This window comes from Accipiter gentilis, chromosome 10 (genome assembly GCF_929443795.1).
Source record: "Accipiter gentilis chromosome 10, bAccGen1.1, whole genome shotgun sequence".
Lineage (NCBI taxonomy): Eukaryota > Metazoa > Chordata > Aves > Accipitriformes > Accipitridae > Astur > Astur gentilis.
Window position 1 is genome coordinate 6,464,215 of NC_064889.1, and position 18,677 is coordinate 6,482,891.

An 18,677-nucleotide genomic window follows, 5' to 3' on the forward strand; every position below is an offset into this window, starting at 1 on the left:
GGAATGCAAGTCTAATAAAGCTTCAAACTCAAGCCATAGGTCAAAATATGCCTGAAAGGCAGTATTTCAAATTAAATTTTCAAATCCAAACCTGACATTTGGGCTCTGGAACTCAATTTGCTATGACACACATAGTTACTTCCCCCTTGCACATCAAGGTCTCTGCTTTCTCCTTTGACAGAGCAATTACATGCCTGTAATGCTTCTGAGAAGGGTAAAATCCTGATCACTCAACCAACTCTATATATGCAATGCAAGGAAAAAATTGTTCCCCCTAGGCTATCAACTTAAATTGTACTGTTTGTGGCTGAAGTTGAGGACTTGTATTGTAGCATGCATAACCACATCAACCCTGCCCATATGGCTACTCAGCTCTGATGCCCAGAAGTTCCAGAGTCCACAGATTGGCTACATGCTGTGTGAAGAGAATGAAGTATCAGATGACAGTAGAATTTGGCCTTAAACTATCAAACCCACTTTTCTCTAAGAGAGAATGCAGAAACCAAACCAGTAATTCATTGATACAGGGTATGATAGATCATCATTCTATGTAAGAGAATGCTGCAAAAATAGTTCCAGATTTCAATTCATGTCTAGACAACTTCAGCAGCTTAAGAACAAAGACCGGTCATTGCCTCTGACTTACAATAACCATGTTAAAGCATTCAAAATCAATACCATGTACTCCTGAGACTTTCTATTTATCCTTAAGAAGTCAAACAAATAATCTTAAAGTTAGATTACTTCCATTCTTCACAATAAATTAATATATAGTTCCTTCTGATCATCAACACTAATTAGGTGGATTTATTTTGATATGTGGGTTGAAATATCTTAAGTAGTCAACTGCCAAGGCCACAAGCTATATTGGTGCCCATTTAGACAGATTCAACACATCATATACATGCTTATTTTACACACACATTCCCTCAGAGCCATTACTCTCATATACACAGATTTCCACAGTGCTTCAAAGGCTTTGACTCGTGCCTCTGTGTACAATTGAAAACTTGTGTTCAGTAGATTAGAAAATACCATGTATATGCAACAGAAAGCAGAACTTCACCCTCTCATTAATAACTTACATCGTCTTCAACTGCAGTAACTGTTCATACAGCAAGGTTATTCTTTTGACACTTTACGGAGGCAGCCCAAACTACTACTTATAAAATGTTTCTGGAGTAATTTATAAAGTTTAATTCATCTCTATAAACCTCAAAACCCAACAGAAAACCTTTCTTTAAACACTACCATAGACCTCCTCTCTTACAATTGCAAACTGTGTTTAATGTTTTATATTGTATGTACAGTTTTCTACATTGCCTGAAGAAGTACTTTTCTAAGTTTTAAGCCTAAACCCATAGGGCCTAGATGTACCTAGGGCCCTAGGAAGTCAAATATTTTCCTTAATTTTCAGGATCCCATGGTCACCATGGAGACCTAAACAGCAGCTCTATCTATTTTGCATTTCAAGGTTATATGATTGTTAACACCACCTTAAAAAAACCCAAACCACTAAGTGCAGTCAAAGCATAGGTATCTCAGTGGGACAAGAACTTGAAGCAGCAGCTCAAAAGGTGCAACCATCCGGTTCAATGTGAGAAGGTATCAACATTAACACACACTTCATACAGATCTAGAAGTGTGCAAACCTCTTTCTGTCTACACTTTGTTTTACGTGTGACTAAACACAAGCTTCTATGTATTTGGAATCATTAAGCAGCAGACGCTAAAGCAGGACAACAGAGCGTGCATGGGAGAAGGAGCACATGTGGGAAAACAAGATTTTTTTCTGATTCAAGGATTTCAAAGCTGGATTACTGAGAAGTTCTTTTTCTCCACTACCTGGTAAGCATTGCCTTTTGCCTGTATATTATTTTCTCTCAAATACTTAAGATTAACACTGCTTCTTTGTTCAGTTGCAGGAAACAACTATTGCAAGACTTGCCCCCAAACAAGCCAAGAACAGACATTTAGAAACCACTAGCTACCAGTAGAAACAAACTGAAATTAAGGTTTATTGTACTTGTAAGTTGCAGCACCCTGCAGACTTTTCCAGAGATTCTCAGAATAGTTTAACCTATCAGATTATTTCTTCCAGCTCAAAAATCAGACTCTTCTAAAGTAAATACTTGTTTCCAGTGCTTTAGTTGTTTATTCATTCCATGAGGAAGATACAGCACTGTATCATTCATTTGCAGTGTAACATCTAGGTTAAAGAACCTTAAGCACACTCTGTCTTCATCCCCCTTGAGTGGAGATAGCAGCCACTGTCCACTGTATATTGGACAGATAATTTAAAGCTTTGCATAATAGAGAAGTCTTCTTTGACAAAGCAGCTATTATTATCAAAACCCTCCTAAGGGTATTCTCTTTACACAAAGGATCTTGATAGGTAGCTTTAGAGCACCACACTGATTCATGTGTTCCACTGCAAAAGAGATGGCAAGCTTTTCCCTTCTGTGTGCCAAAAAAGCCTTTCAAAGTAGGTATATCCGAATATGTAGCAACAAGCCCTATAACCTCTACATATCTAACCACATAAACTGCAATCTGGAGCCATCCATGTCCCCTGACACCAGACTTAACTCTGAGGTCAATGCTTGTTGATGGTGTGTTTGATCCCTACTTTGTTTCTCGAATAAGCAAACAACAAGCCTTCAATGGCAACAGGGGATGCTGGAAATGCACGTTTTCAGTCTTCAAAGTTCTGCTCTAAATCCACTCTTTAGTTAACTACTAGTCAGGACTTCTGTCTTCCACATGACACTAAAGCTTTTTTGCTGAACCCAGATTCCTTGTTACAATCCCTTGAATTTCTGGACTATGGGACTTGCACCAAGATACCACATACCACTTGAGTTTCATTTTTTTGTTCCCAAGACATTCATTATCCAACCAGAGTATGCCTAACAATAACCCAGATTAACTTGTTTGCATTCTTCACCAGGCCTTACCATTTTAAATTTTTTCTGCAAATACTTCAGTTTGGCCCGGTTTTGTATCAGCTGCATTCTGGAGAATGAGCTGGTTTCACGCAAGAATTCCATGACTCTAAACAAGAAGAAACATTAAATAGAAGCAAAAGCTAGCCTCTGCCCTACTTGCTGCAGCTCCTCTATCATATGTGCAATTGTTTCACTAGCTAACGATCAGCGATACACTCACACTGATCAAGGTATATGATTGTCAACCAACGCTGTCAAAAGACTGCATTCCACTAGCTACTAACAAGACAGTCATACTCCTTAGGCAAGCTTGTTTATACAAATACTAGGTTTTCACTAGCTTATTACTTATAAAGAAGCATTCTCCTATTGCTTCGCTGAATATCACCTGAATGTCAGAAGAAAGCATTTCTAATTCCAAGCTACTTGGAGATATCTCAAGTCTGAATTGCTTACATTTCAAATGGCCATTTTCCACCAAGCACAAGTAATTTCAAACATCTATAGATTGACTGAAGAAAGAAAACAACTGACTTCTATTAAACACTAGAGGCCCAAAAGGAAGATAAATTTCATTTCCACGTGTCTCCAGCATCCTGATTCACTTTTCATATGTCATGGGAGAGTTAGGTCCCATAGAATAAATGTAAAGAAAAACATCCCAAATAAAAGAAAGCTGAATTGGAGACTCTTTTTACAGAACAACATAACTCAAGAAGAAAAAAAAAATATTATATTAAACACATCAGAAATAAGTGTTGGTACCAAATACAACTGTTCTAGAAAGTCTGTTTCTACGAAGAGATGGCCGCTTTCTATATCTGATTATGATAGTACAGAGACTATTTCACAGGTAGTAATGCAATTTTGGTTTAAATAATGAAAGGTACACCTTAAACAAGAAATTTGAAATTAGTATGTAGTCCAGGAAAAAAAAATAAATTAGTCAATACCACACAACTGCAAATCTTCAGCCTTTACAAAGCTGTAACTACAGTTTTTAAAAAAGATGCTTTTCTCATTTTTCTTTTTATTATTTTCTGTCTTCATTCTACATTTCTTTTTCCTTTCATTTTAAGTGCCTTGTAAACAACTTTCAAAAAGCAACTCCCTGCTTTATCTTCTGTTTTTGCCCAAAGGACTGTTATCTGCAACCCCACCTTGCTTTTGCATCTTCCTCAGGGGCTAAAGTTGTACTTCATTCCTTAAAACTCACATGACAGCTAACAGAAAGCTGAGCTGTACATGAGGAGATACACTTATTGGGTAGGTACCAAGACAGTACTGGTGCCTAACAGCAGATGTTTAGCAGGTACTTGAAATTTATCTTTAAGGGAAGACACTGTGGCCTCAGGCAGGATGAGAACTACATTATGTTGCCTGCTAAACAAACTGAGTAAGAATTGCTGTCCCTTCTTAGAAGTCCCAGATGGAAAAAAACCCAACCAAACTAACAAAACTTAAATCATTTAGGAATGTTCATTTCTAAAAGTTTAACTGGCATGACCTAAGGCCACAATTCACAAAGACATGCTCATAAAAATTTGCATGCTGTCACAATGCACCTGGGTCACATAACCGAATACCATATTTTAAAGTACAAGAATGCTGTCATGGTTTAACCCCAGTTGGCAACTAAGCAACACACAGCGGCTCCCTCACTCCCCTCACCCCATGTCAAGGGATGGGTTGAGATAAAGACAGTTCAATAGCACAGAAAAGGAATTATAATAATAATAGAATATACAACCAGGGTAGAAGCAAGTGAAGACAAGGAATTCTAACCAGGGAAATAAACAAATGGTTTAGGGTCCTCTACAGCTGCAATCTTTCTCAAATCACCTCTGACCCTGAAGACATTGAAGTGTTGTGTTATGTTATGTCAGGTACACAGATGCCATGACGGATTTTGCTTTTGCTTCAACATCCATGTGCATCAGCTGATCTTCTACCCCCAGTACAAGCTCCTTGTCAGACTTGTTATGAGGTAAAATCAATAATCCAATCAGATCTCACAAAAAGCTGGCCAAAAGAATTTGAAATTATGAAGATGACTATTTGAAATATGGATTTACATCTGCTTATCATTAATGATGAACCTCACCCTAAGTGTACATTGTGGCTTGAGATATTAGCTAATGATAGTATGAAGCCATCACAATTAGCAAGACATTTAAAAACTAAGCACCCAGAACATAACAACAAATCTCTACAATTTCTTCAGCACTGGTTTCAAGTCATGTGATACTCAATATAGTACTTTAAAAAGAAAAGAAAAAAACCAAACCATTGAACTTAATGATAAACCTTCAGAAGCCTCTTTTAAGGTTTCTTACTTAATAGCAAAAGAGACAAAGCTACATACCATTGGGGAAGCACTTGGTCTTCCTGCTGCAGTAAAAAATGGCCAAAATAATACATGGAAAAGAATCTGGCATTCCTTTGTCAGCAAATACTGCTGGAAGACATATAGAAAAGAGCCAAAGATTTCAAGAAACAAGTATTAGAATAAATTGTGGAGTGTGGGAGGTTTGCTATACTGTTGGCTGAAGCTACAGATGTTTCTAACATGTCTCAGCTTACGGTATATGCTAGATAGTTTCAGTGATGAAATACACGGGGAACTACTTTTTTTTGAGTCACTACAGGAAAGATGCACTGGAGATGACTCAAAGTATTCTCAACAGTAAATTATTTCTTTAATAGAAACACCATTTTATGGAAAAACTTTGCAAGTGTAATCGCTGGAGTGGCAGCTTTGAACAGAATTTAAAAGAAAAAAAGTAAAAAAGGACTCCAGTGTAAACGTTACAGATAGAACCACATGTACAATTCTTTCACTGCACCATTCATAGGCAAGCTACTGCAGCAAAGTTGGAGCCAGAAGTGCACAAAGTGCTACAGGATGTCACTGATATGGTTAATTTTATAAAAACAAGAACTTTAAATAGCAGAATCTTTACAATACCTTTTAATGAGATGGGGAGTGACCACGAAAATCATATTCCCACACGGAGGGTTGCTGGTTATCTTGTGGCAAAGTGGTTAAAAGAGTTGTCAAAGATGCATTATGCAGGTTTTTTTCCACAAAGACAACTGTTCAAAATTTGCTGACCTTTTCTGTGAAAAGTGACTGTCATTAGTATGCTACCTAGCAGATATTTAAAAAACCAAACAAAACACACTTAAGGTGTCCCTTCAAGGTGAAGTTGACATTTTAACAGTGAGCAAGAAAGTAACCGCTTTTCAAAAGAAACTCACTCTACAGAGATTGTTTTGAAAACAAATTTTTGGAAATGTTTCCATTGTTATGTGGTTTTGTTGCTGAAAATGATGTGTCACCTATAAAAACCTCTGAAATCTGTATACGTAAAGGACTTGGAAACATTATTTCCTAACCTGTTTAAAAATATTCTAAGAGTTTCGGGGGGCTTGAATGCATTTGTTAAAAATAGAAGAATGCAACACCTTCCCATTAGTTTGCAAGAACAACTGATTGACATCAGGGAAGATGGAAATTTAATAGATGAATTCCAAGAAAATTTTTTGCATAATTAGTGGATGGGAGTGGAAAATTAGTATCATGATTTAGTAAACACAACCAACAATGCACTTCTTCCATTTGGATCTACGTATCTTTCTGAGGTGTCCTTTTCAGCTATGACAGCCATTAAAACCAACTACTGAAATAAACTGAACTTAGAACCAGACCTTTGAATAGCTGTATCAAAGTGTTAAACCAAGATTTAAAAAAAACAAAGTGAAGCATATTCAATCACATAGCTCTCACTACAAGATTTTTTTTAAACAAGAGCAAAAAGGGTTTTTGTTAAGAAATAAAACAAATTTTTAAAATAGTGTTTATCTCATCCTTTTTTAATTTCTATTTTGCATATGTTTTATAATGTACATAATATTAGTACAGCAGTGTATGTGTATAATTTATTTATAAATATATGTCTTTTGAGGGTGCACGCTCACAAATCTTTACTGACAAGGGTGACAGATGAAAAAAAAGTCTTTGGAAACCACTGCCTTAAATGACCTGGTAGGCTGGTAATACTATTCCAAAGAAATTAAGGCCATTGCTGATGGTAATAAGATCCACATGGAACATAGTGTTTTAGTTTTAATTTTTAGTTTTCAGCCTACAGTAACAGGGCGTTTTGCCCTCATACGCAGATGGCATTTTTAATGCTTCAAATTTCAATTTACCTTTGAAAAGGAATGATAATAGCATTAGGTAGGAACACATTTTTCCTGCACAGATATTCCCAGTCATTACTGAGTTACTTTCATGGGCTGGCCTTTCAGTAGTGATTTGCTTAGTTCCTCAGGGCACATCTACCCTTCCAACTAGTTGCAGGCCTTGTTTATCTGTGTTAAATAATCTCCAACAACTGCTGCATAAGTAGTTCACCTTAACCACACACTTGTACCACAATAAAAGTATTTTTCTGCCACTAAAGCCCTGCCATTCTGTTGGATTGTTCTTACAAAAAGTCAGCCAGAGTTCTGACATGAAATCTTTAAGAATACGTTTTCCACCCAGGTCCTTCCAATATTTTAATGCTTTGTCTTGTGGGCTTCCTTACAGAAAAACAAGAGAATTGTGAAACTTGAATTCCATAGTTTCTTATTTCATATATCTTGCTTTTTGTTAGGCAGAATAGATTAAAATTTGGCTAGCACCTTGATCATCACAGCAATTAATACAAAACGGCTGCTGAAAGCCTTTGCTATCAAGAACTAGTCAAGAAGTAAAGAACTAGAATTTTAAGAGTACTGTTCAAGAAGTCACCTGAGAACAAATAGCACTTCCCTAAATCCTCTCATGGAGCAATTTCACTCATTAAATATTTGCTTTAGAGCTCAGGCAACCACCAACTATTGGGATGGATGGGCCTGTGCTGCAAACCAGGCAGCAGCAAAAAAGTTGTTAGGATAGCAAAAGTGACACTTCCTCCTTCCTCCTCAAAAATACTACCAAGAAATTTGCATACTTGGGCTTTCTACCCCTACTGTGCCACTAGGTGATCACCTACTGAACATAACTGTCCTTTTCCTCAGGATCATCAAGCTTCAAACAATTATTTTGCATGTTACTAGAAGGCTTTGTGTTGATGTTGGATGGTTTGCTGTGACTGCTACAATGGGATTTTTCAAGATTGGACCGTTTTGCTTCAGGAACAGCCACACAGCAGTGGCTAAGCATCTCCCTGCAAGAGGTAAGTATCTGCATGTTCTGGAATGAGGTGCCCATTTGGAACAAAACAACAGGCAGTGTACAACAGGAGAGGATAAAGACTGAAGTGTTTTATGTCCTCCAACTACCTGCAGCTATGGATGCAGGTAGCACCACTAACAGACTATCTTCCCACTCTTGGGAAAAGTTCGTTTAGCCTGGCCTTTGGCTTCTAGGCTCTCTAAGCACAGAGAGAGGACAAAACGTCACTCACCCATACAGCACCTGTGAACCCATTTGAACTGACCCCTTACATATCCATGTCCAAAGGCCTCCAACAAGGCCCGTTAGATCTGCTGCAACCCCGCCTCTCTCCATGTCTGGGTCTGTTCTGCACTTAATCCATAGTCTATTCCGTCCATCTCACTGGGCAAAGTTTAGTTAACTACCCTTTCTTCACAGGTTTCAGTCTTCTGTGCATTCACTTATGCTTCTCTTCTCCTCGGCTGCTTTTAAGCCTCGTTACTATCATAGTGCAGCTAACAGGTAACCCAGATACAGTCAGGCTGATCTGGACCCTACTGACAACTGCAAACACAGCCACTGGATTTTTTTTAAATTAAAAAACAAACAAATATTTTGCAGTATTGGTATATACTATAAGATCTTGGGTTCTTGCTTGGGGTCTGCACATCCTCAGCTGTTGCATATAACACTTCCAACTTTAAACATCACAACAGAGTGATCTCATTTCCTACAGCCTTCATTTTTTTTAAACTCAAGTTGGACATTTATCTCTTCCTCCCTGTAATAGTGCCTTTAGTGATACCCTGACTCAGAAGACATGCCACTGGTTCCTTCTGCTTCACCCTGCATGCCTACTGTGCAGTCGTAGCTCCCACTTGATCCTTTCCCCAGATAGTTCAGATACCTCCTTGCCAACAGGAGATGCTTCCTTATACTGCAACAAAAATTAATCTAAAAATCTTTTAGTCAAAAGAGGAAAAATTATAAGGAAGAATTACAGAACTTGCAGGCTACAAGGAACTGTAGCATTCAATTTCGGCTTCCTGATCTCATTTATTCAGATATTCATTTGTAGCCCCATTGCTAAATTTTGACTTTATCCTAATATTTCGACATTTTTATTGTTCATTATGTGCTTCAGTCCTACACCACCACCACATTCCTGCCACAATCCCTCCCATTAGAATACCATAGGTCTTTTTGCCAACAGGGATTATCATTTCCATCAGACATTCATAACCTGCCTTTGCCGCTTCCATTCTTGCTGCCAAGTGCCACCATGCTGTTTCCTGCTACACAGCATTTGGCACATTTAAATTGAACAAAGGTAAAAAGGTACTTGTCATAAATGCCTTTAAGGCATAATACAAATTCAAACCTGATTTCTACTATCAGTAAGTTTCTGAAACTGTTTTATGCTCACATATTTGTCATCTATACCCGAACTTTAAATCTCACATTCCAGACCAAACACAACTTTCCCACTAGTACGTACCACCACTGTAAACAAACCACAGCGTAAGCTAGACTTGAAAGTAGCTGAAACAAAGGGTTATTTACCATATTACAGATATCAACTCCCAAGAAAGCTAAGAGAGATCATTATATGGAAATAAACAAGAATATGTAATAAGAAAAGCATTACAGAACTCTGAAGGCAATCCTATTGCTTACGAGGTCCTCACACCACTACGCCAAACGCTTCAGCAACACTAAAGACATTGATATACTATAGCAACAAATCTCTCTACCACAGCTGACAAACATAAATTGTTATTTGACTTGAAAAAATAAACAGCCCATGTAGTACCATTGATTCTTTATCACCTCAACTGTTATTTGCTGTGATTTAGAAGACTGAGAGCCTCCTGCTTATTCCTAGGTTACAAGTCACTTTTTCATGGAAATCAGAAATCTCAACCTTACAAAAGTTGCCAGATAGAAAGACACAAGGTTCATTTACAATTCACTTCAGTTCACACTTTCTTCCTGCTACCCAAACACAGAAAGATGAGCTACCTACTGAGAATGCAAGGAAGGCAGCTTCAAGTGCCAGCCTGACCCATCTTGGCAAAAATTCAACTGGTCACTGCCAAGTAAAGGGACTACAAGTAAGAAGTCAGCACTGTAGTACTGTAAAGATATTTTAAGACGAAACTTATTGTTGTATGGTCAACCTCACCTTGTGAGGTCAGTTAGTGCATTTTCTAGCTTTATGAAGATGCTTGCGTAAAAAGGCACTGGAGCTTTGAGAATTGAGGGGGTGGATCTCTGGGGATGGAATCCCAGCTTGCAACTGGAAGTGGAAAATATCAAAATGTTATCGCAATTGCTTCAAGTACACAGGCTAATTCAAACTCAATTCCAAGATAAGCATGTGTGCACACAACACACCCAGGGAAATGGTTCTCTGACACTACTGTGAAATGAGTTTTCAGCAGCATTAGCAGGGACAGTAACCTAGAAAATTCAGTGCTCACAGTTACAAGTCTGGCATCAAAACTAACCACAGGCTCCTCACCACGATCTCATCCCCAAGCACATCAGTCTCACTCAAAAGGTATGGCTTTACTGCACGCAGAGATAGAAGGCCACAATTCTCTAAATATTGATCAAACCCAGGATTTCAGCACCCTGTGGATCAGCCTAGCACTTATGCATCTAAGTAGCTTGGGCTACCTTCAAGGCAACCAGACATTCTTTTCAAAAAAGAATTGATTGTTTAATCACAACAATAAAAATAAGGCATAAAGGACCTTATGACACAACATGGTGTCCATAATCATAACGATCTCATCCACAGACTTGCAAAAAAGCCTGTATTATTCTGCTTAAGGTAGCCTCTGGAACTTGGGAGCCAGGCTACTCTGAAAAAAACCTCTGCTTTATCATTTGCATCTCCCCTGCCCCCAAAAGTTCCTCAGTTCAATTTAATTTATACTCTTCATAGCCATGTGTGGTCAAAAGCAGAATCCCAGAAGCAAAAACTTGCATTCCCCTTCAGGTACTAACAGACAGGACTACCAGAAACTACAATTTCCAGCTATATACCAGTAACATTTGACCCAACTGACACACTAAAATCTAAAAGTAAACAAATGAAACCTAATATGCAAAATACTGCCTATTAAGACAGCCTCCCTCCCCACATTTGCAACAAACCCCAACCATTTTGTTTGCTGTTCTCAATTTGCATCAGCATTCTATTGTCTGCAGAAACATGCATAAGCAGATTTGCCAAATCTTTTAAAGATTCAAGAGCTGGAGGGGGGGGGTGGGGGGGTGGGATTGAAAGCTGGATACAGTGGTCTGTAAACACATTCACACTTCTTTCCTAATTGCAGCCTGGTGCAAAGGCAGTATCTGGAGAAGAACTTCCTGGCAAGAAACTCTGAATGTTAAAAAAAAAAAAAAATCAGGATGCCTACACATTTGGCAGTTTATTGAAATCTCTGAGGTTCAGATAGGACTAGAAGCTAGGAATTATTTCAAATGGTGTTTTTGGTACTTTAATGCTAAAATTATGGAATGGAATGATGCTTCAGCAAATGGTATTGCTCACATTTCATGAACATACAACACTGATATTCCAACAGCTATGATGCCACAAGAAGGAATGGAGGTGGATGTCTGTACTACTGTCTAGTTGTGGTGACTAATTAAGTACTGGCATTTTTGGAAGCTGCCTAGACCTTGCATTTACACAGATTTAATATATTTATCTATTATATAAGTAAGCATATAAAAGTGACACAATCCAAATATTAATGCTTCACAACATCTTTGCTGTGCAGAGTCAAATCTTTGTAGAAACAATACCAAGTAAGAGGTTTTCACAGCAAAAATTTTCATGAAGATTATGCAGCTCAAGCTATGCCACAGCCAGATTTCAAGCCCGCTCCTCCCGCTCCAAAATAAAAGCCTTGAAGCTACTGTAGTGGTGTTTTGTACTAATCGGTTATATTTATAACTATAGATGCATTTCCTAATGTAAATAGAATTCAGTGATTAGATTAGCTGGCAAATGATGAAAGAAGTCTAAGTAAAACTGTACAACAAACCAGGCTCAGAGTAAAATTACTTAATCCTTTGCAGTTCAAATGCAAGTTCATTTTTCTTAACATTATCTACTCCTAACCAATCTATCCATCACAGATACACCAAAAAAACCCTCACCCTCTCAGGCACTACTACAGTGCAATGGCAACATTTCAAATCAACTTAAATTGGGCTGTACTACATTCCATTACATGATATCATGCAACAGATGTTACTGTAAGAACACACAGGACAATTATTCAGGGCAAACTGCTATAGTCTGAATGGTAAAACGAATGGGTATCCTATATGAAATTGCTATAGTCTTTATCAAATCTTATACTGAGATTCAGAACTTAAATATTGCCCAGATTTGTCACAGTTAGCCCAGAGACTTAGATGAGCAACAGAAACAAGAAGTATTCTTATCTTACTTAGGCTCAATAATTTTGCCACCAACAGATAAACTAGACAAAAATTCCACTTAACCCTTTAGTTCTGCAGTGACCTGAGAGTTAAATGAGGCATCATGAAACTCGCATGAAATGCACTTCCTAGAGGCATGAGATATTTCCCCCTGCTAGCTGTGTGATAACCTTCAATCTGAAGGCACTGCCTTAAAATTTCATGTTTTGAAAATTAAAGCAGATAAGGTAGTTCAGTCAACTTAATTCATAGTTAACTTAGCTAACAGCTGTACTGTTAGAAGAACGACTGACCGTTATCTCAAACACGTATGAAGGCTTTTCATATAGTATAATTTGTAAGGTATTTATAACTAACACTGGTAGCTTGCACTCACACTTGCAACACACTGCCATATGCATATAAGTGACGTTTTACATAAGCAAGAGCAATCTCAGAAACGTGTTGCTTCTTTGCTTTTTAATCATATGGACATTTTCCCATAGCTATTGGGCCCTCCTCGATGATGCAGAACTCCTGATGCCTTTAAACAACATACTTTCAAACTCAGAACTGACTTTCTGGTTTGAAACTTAATATGGCTCAAACTTGACCCTAAAATACAGGTCTGCAAAATAAACTTTTAAAAGATTCGGAGAGAAGCAGGCAATTGTTTCATCTGCCAGAGTTTTTCAATCAATGAACATTCCCACAATCTAACTAGACACTGCAGCAGCATTTTAACACACAAAATGTAGAGCCTAAATAAACTGAAGCGGCTGGTCAGCAAAACAGAAGCACTACAGAAGGTGAGCACAAAGACAGCGGAGCCACCAGTTCCCAGACAGGTGTTCCCATGCAGTGCCCAAGCAGTGGCACTGTGTCGGGGCCCTCTAGTCACCTGAAGGCAAGACTGTGCCCTGCATCCCACAGCCATCTGCTAGGGGGGGCATGAAAGAAAGAGAGCTGCCAGGATATGCAGGGGGACCCCAGCCCACAGCGTGGACAGGCCCTCCGCAAGCACACACTGCCACCTCGCACCACGGGAGGTTTGGTGCTTTAGCCAGTCGCGGGCACGAAGTCCTACTGCACCGGGGCAGATAGCCCAGAGCCGCTGGCCGCTTGCACGCTCCCAGGCCGGCCCAGGGAATCGGGAGGCCGCGGAACGGCGCGGCTCACCAGCCCACCCATCCTCATCTGCGCTGCGCAGGGGCGGACGCGTCCTTCCCTGCCCTCCGGGGTGGCTCCACGGGACCGGCCCGCGACCCGCTTCCAACCCGACCCGTCCCACGGGTCTCGTGGGAAAAGCCGGACATAGACACAGATAAATGGATATAAGTACACGCGTATACACACGCGGCACGATCGTCCTTGGGAGGTCGTCGCTCCCCAACGTGTTGCGAAAAGGGTTGGTTTTTTTGGTTTTGGTTGTTTGGTTTTTTTTCCATCGCGGTCGCCAGTAGCGCCCAACGGCGAAGAGCTCCGTCGGTCGAGCCAACCCACCCCTCGACCCGGCCACACGAAGCTCCTCCAGACGCGCTGCGAGGAGCCGGCCGCCCCAGCACCTCCCTCCCATACCGATCCTATACGGCTCAGGGAGGAATCCCAAAGGACCGCGGTTTCCCTCCCACCTCGGCCCGGCTCCTGGCGAAAGGAAGGTGAGCCGTGGCCGCTTTCCCCTTCCTGGGGCTCAGCCCGCCCGGCGGCGGAGCCCTACCGGGCCGCGACAACCCGGCTCCCCGCACGGCATTGGACCGGGCTATCGCTGTCCTCCCTGGAACCGGCAACTTGTTGGGCGGGCAGCGCTACGCGCGGGCGAGGCTGTGCCGGACGGAGCGCAGCTCCCGCCTGCCGCCGCCCGCCGCCGGACCGGCGACCGGCAGCTGCCGCCTACTACATGCGAAACCCAGCGGCAGCTGAAACGCCGCAGGCACGGAGCGGCTCCGCGCTCCCGCCGCTCAGCCCTGCGCGGAGTCTTCCCCCTCTCGGCGGCTCAGCACGGACCAAGGCACTCCATGCAACGTGCAACGGCAGGGCAGGACAAGGGGGTCCTCGCGGGCTCCTACCGGGAAAGGCGTTACTGTAGCATTGCAAAGCGCCTAAGCCCCGCTGCTCGCTCGCTTCCTTCCCCCCCGCTCGCCTGCTGCCCGCTCCCGCCTGCTCCGCCGCCGCCCGCAGCTGCCGCCGCTGCGGACTCCAGGCGCAGACCCCCGCCGGGGAGGGCAGGAAGCGCGTCATCACTCCGGGACCGCTCCACCGCCCTTCGCCCGGCACGGCCCGCTCCGCTCCGCCACAGCCCGGCCCACGGCGCGGGAAGCCCGGGACGCCCGCCCGCCCGCCCAGCCCGAGCGACCCGCGGCTCCCGCCTTGCCCAGCCCTCCGCCGCGCCCGGAGGCCGGCGGGAGGGGGAACCCGGCCTCAGCTGGCTCGCCGGGCCGAGGGCTTAGGGCCCCCCTTACCTGGGCGTGAGGGCGAGGCACCTCCGCCGGTCGCGGCCCTCGCTGAGGCGATGAAGTAGCGTCGCTCCCCCTCCACCCGTCCAGGACCGCAGTCAACGGCGGAGGAGGGGACGCGGCACGGCGGCTCCTCAGGGAGGAGGCGGAGAAAGAAGGCCGGGGGAGCTCAGCATCTTTTACCGCGAGAAGGAGAACAAAGCTGTAGGGCACAGCGAGCCCCGGGGCGGGGGGCTACCGCCCGGGCGGCCGCCGCCGCTGCTGCCGCCGCCGCCGCTGCTGCTGACTGCGCAAGGGCTGCTGTGGAGGCGCGAGGCGCCCGCCCGGCCCCTGAGGCAGCGCGCGCGCGGCCTCGCGCCTCCCGCCGCCGGCGCTGCGCTCGGCGGGCTCCCCGCCGCCGTAGGCTAACGGTCGGCCCGGGGGCCCACAGCGAAGTGCCGAAGTCTTGTACGCTCGCTTGGAGCAAACCTCGGTTCACCCCTCCACACACACCCCTCCACACACACCCCCCTGCGCCCTGAGCCGGGCGGTTTTCCCTCCCGAACACCCGGGACGCGCTCATCTCCCTCAGGCCCTGTCAGCGTTACCCAGGTAGGCGCACCTCCTGCTCCTTGACCACAGGCTTCAAACAAAACTCCGTGGGCAGAGGTGATTTCAAAGTCACAAAAACACGTAGGTACAGCGGGTACGCTTTGAAGGCAGTCCAAACTGCCCTGGGATTTCGTTGCGTTTAGCATTTGCAGGTAACGCCAGCACGAAATGGACTGCTGTGGCAGCAAAGGAAACCCTGGACTTCCCTTATGCAGCTTGCATCGCCTCAACTGTTCTATTACCATTACAGTTGTGTTCATCGTTTCCATACCAATAATGTGAGAAAAGAAATAGTTACGGAAACTTAAGTCCCTTATGTGAATTAGTTTCATATATACGGGGGCCTCTATCAGTAAAACTGCAATGGTTAAAAATCATGCAATTAAAATCATTGAACCTGATTTAGCTGAACTACAGCCATTGGTAAATATTTTTACTTGTAACCAGATTAAAGAGCTGCATCACTCTACAGCTGGTTTTGATTTCAAGAGTAATTTTGCTCCAACAAATTAATCTTAAGACACTGAACTCGCGTACAACTGCACTGTGACACAGCCCAACATAGTTATACTTGTATCAACGCACTTCTTGGTGGGCATGTTTAAGACAGTCTGTAGTTACAACAACTAACCAGTTTGTCTTATATACCCACAGTACAGAATTAAAAGCATCGCAATGTTAACATCTGCAACAGTCACTCTGAGCTGTGCCAGCTTCAGCAAAGGAACAAGAAGTGTCTGCCCTTGTAACTAAAATAGACCCTACACAGCGCTTGCTTTATAACTTGCAAATACTTGACAATATACCTGTTTTACAATGAGTTATTGTTATCACATTTGTTACTGAAGAGATACTATCATGTGTGTTATTAAAAGAAGCGATAACTGAAGTATTTCTTGTGGTTTAGACGTAGTTTTGCAGATGTAAGTTACCTGTGAACAGCCATAACATTTGCATAAAGAGCAGCTTTTTTTTTTTTCCTGGCCTTTTACTCACAATAATAAGCTTCCAACAATATGGCTTTCCCTATTCGGCATACAACTTAAACTCCCTTCTTACAAAATACGTAGTGATCACTTCATTCTACTCTTTATGCAGTATTATCCTATTTTCTGTCTGCGATGCTGCTTCAAAAGAAACTTCCTCTACTCCATTGATATACTTCATTGCATTAGCTTTTTCTGCCTTATAGGCTTCACTCTTAAACCTTTTCCTAGCCTATGTGTTCTCTCACGTAATAACATGCAAGGCCACAATTCTGGTCTCTATTGCTCTTGTCATTTCTGTGCTCTCCTGTTTCCTCTCAGTTCACAGGAAGGCCATTTAAACCTCTGTACTGCATTGCCCTCCAAACTGCTCCTTTGAAATCCCTTTATCACGATGTCAATCCCAAAGAACAAAATTTTACCGCAACATGGAGTGCAATGTCAAGACCAAGCTCCCTTGTATCACTTCTGTGTCTTGCTACTCCCAATACGTCTGTGTGTCTGGACACATTTACTACCTCCCTTTGTAGCCAGCTAGTGGACTTGCTTTGGGGTGCAAACCAGCAGCTTTTTTTTTCCTTTTTTTTTTTTTCCTGTTTGCATCGTACCAAATACAAGGGTAACACACCTGAGCACGCCCCTGGGTTCTACAGTGACAATCCATGATATTACTATTACAATAATAAATGAGGTCCTCTGTCACTCTGTCATTTGAGGATCCAGTTTCTGTTATTTCAGTAATGAGAAATACCCATATATTTGCTGCAGTACAGTGGATATAGAGAACAGAAGTATAACTTCCTGGTTCCTTTACATTATTTCAACTTACCAAAATATTCAGATAGGTGCATTTCCCTTGAAAAAAAGTCACCGTATAGATGAACCTGAAAGTGCTTACACCAATATTCTCGCATAATCAAAACTTCTTTAGCATTTCTGCAGAAGTTCTAGCCTTTCATTTCTTTTCTATTCAGTCTGCCACTGTTTTCCTGGAGTATTGTTAAACTGATTCTACTGGTCATAGCTGCAGAGTTTGAGATACTAGTATCTGTATAGTGTAACAATCTCCTGAGATTAAATCAGACTCCAGTTGCAGTTACCACCTGTGACAGGTAATGTTTATGATTTGTTGTGATTGAGTGGAAAACTAACATTTTTTAAAAAAGAATATAACATTTCTAGGCTTTATTTGTATTCAGAGAACATTTTAAAATTAAGACATTCTATCCGGCATCTGACTTCACTTCTGAGGTTACGTTTTCCTTCCATCCCAGCTGTTCTAACACTTTATCTTTCCATTTCCTAATTACTAAACCCCAGAGCTTTAAGGGTAAGTGTGCTTTGTCAGAGCCAGAACTACAACAACCTTATGCGCTTCTACAAAGCAAAATGGGGCTGGCATGTGAAGATCAGGGACATTCTCTAGTGGTTTGCCAGGTGGGCCAGTAAGGTTGGGGACATATTTTTTTTCAGCTCAGGAGGCAGATATTAAGCAATCTCCCAAAACAGAGGCATGAAACATCTAAACAAACTACCCATAAATGCTGCCTTACTTGTTTGTAACCCTCTGTTAATCTTTGTAGTGACGTTATTTTAGGACTCTGGTACTTAAAATAGCCTTTGGGTGACGGCAATACTGGCATATTTACAGATGTTTCAGGTGAACTAGAACTTAGTCAATGGAGTGTGTAGGGGCCTTCAATGACGTATGCTACAAACAGTTTTCTCATCTGTTATTTCAAATACATTTTAAATCACTGTCTCAGAACAGGTCCATTAAAATGCAGCATAAATCATACCCAAGCATGTAAACTAGATTCTGTGTGTGTGTATGTGACCAGACTACTTTAATAACTACATTAGAAGGGTTTGAAAAATAAATGTAAGACACACAGTTATAAAAATGGCATTTATAATAAATCAAACTTATCCTTGATGAGTAACGTTAGGCGAAAGGCAACACTATCATTATTACTTTAGCATTAGCAGGTAGTACTATGTATTATAATGGTTCTGAGTGCACTAATAGCCCTTAATTGCCCTG

At 42.0% G+C, this 18,677-nt stretch overlaps 1 protein-coding gene across 2 annotated transcripts in view; it reads right to left on the reverse strand.

The window, feature by feature from the left end:
* The window catches only part of TLN2 (talin 2), a 202,163-nt gene extending 186,957 nt beyond the window's left edge, over window positions 1–15,206 (reverse strand). Inside the window, exon 1 of one of the 2 annotated variants that reach the window (XM_049812946.1) lies at window positions 15,063–15,206. The gene's annotated coding sequence lies outside the window, so the exon portion shown is untranslated. Of the gene's footprint in view, window positions 1–14,669; window positions 14,802–15,062 lie in introns of those variants that run through there. The other variant, XM_049812945.1, reaches the window with a different exon arrangement.
* Between the last annotated feature and the right edge of the window lie 3,471 nt (window positions 15,207–18,677).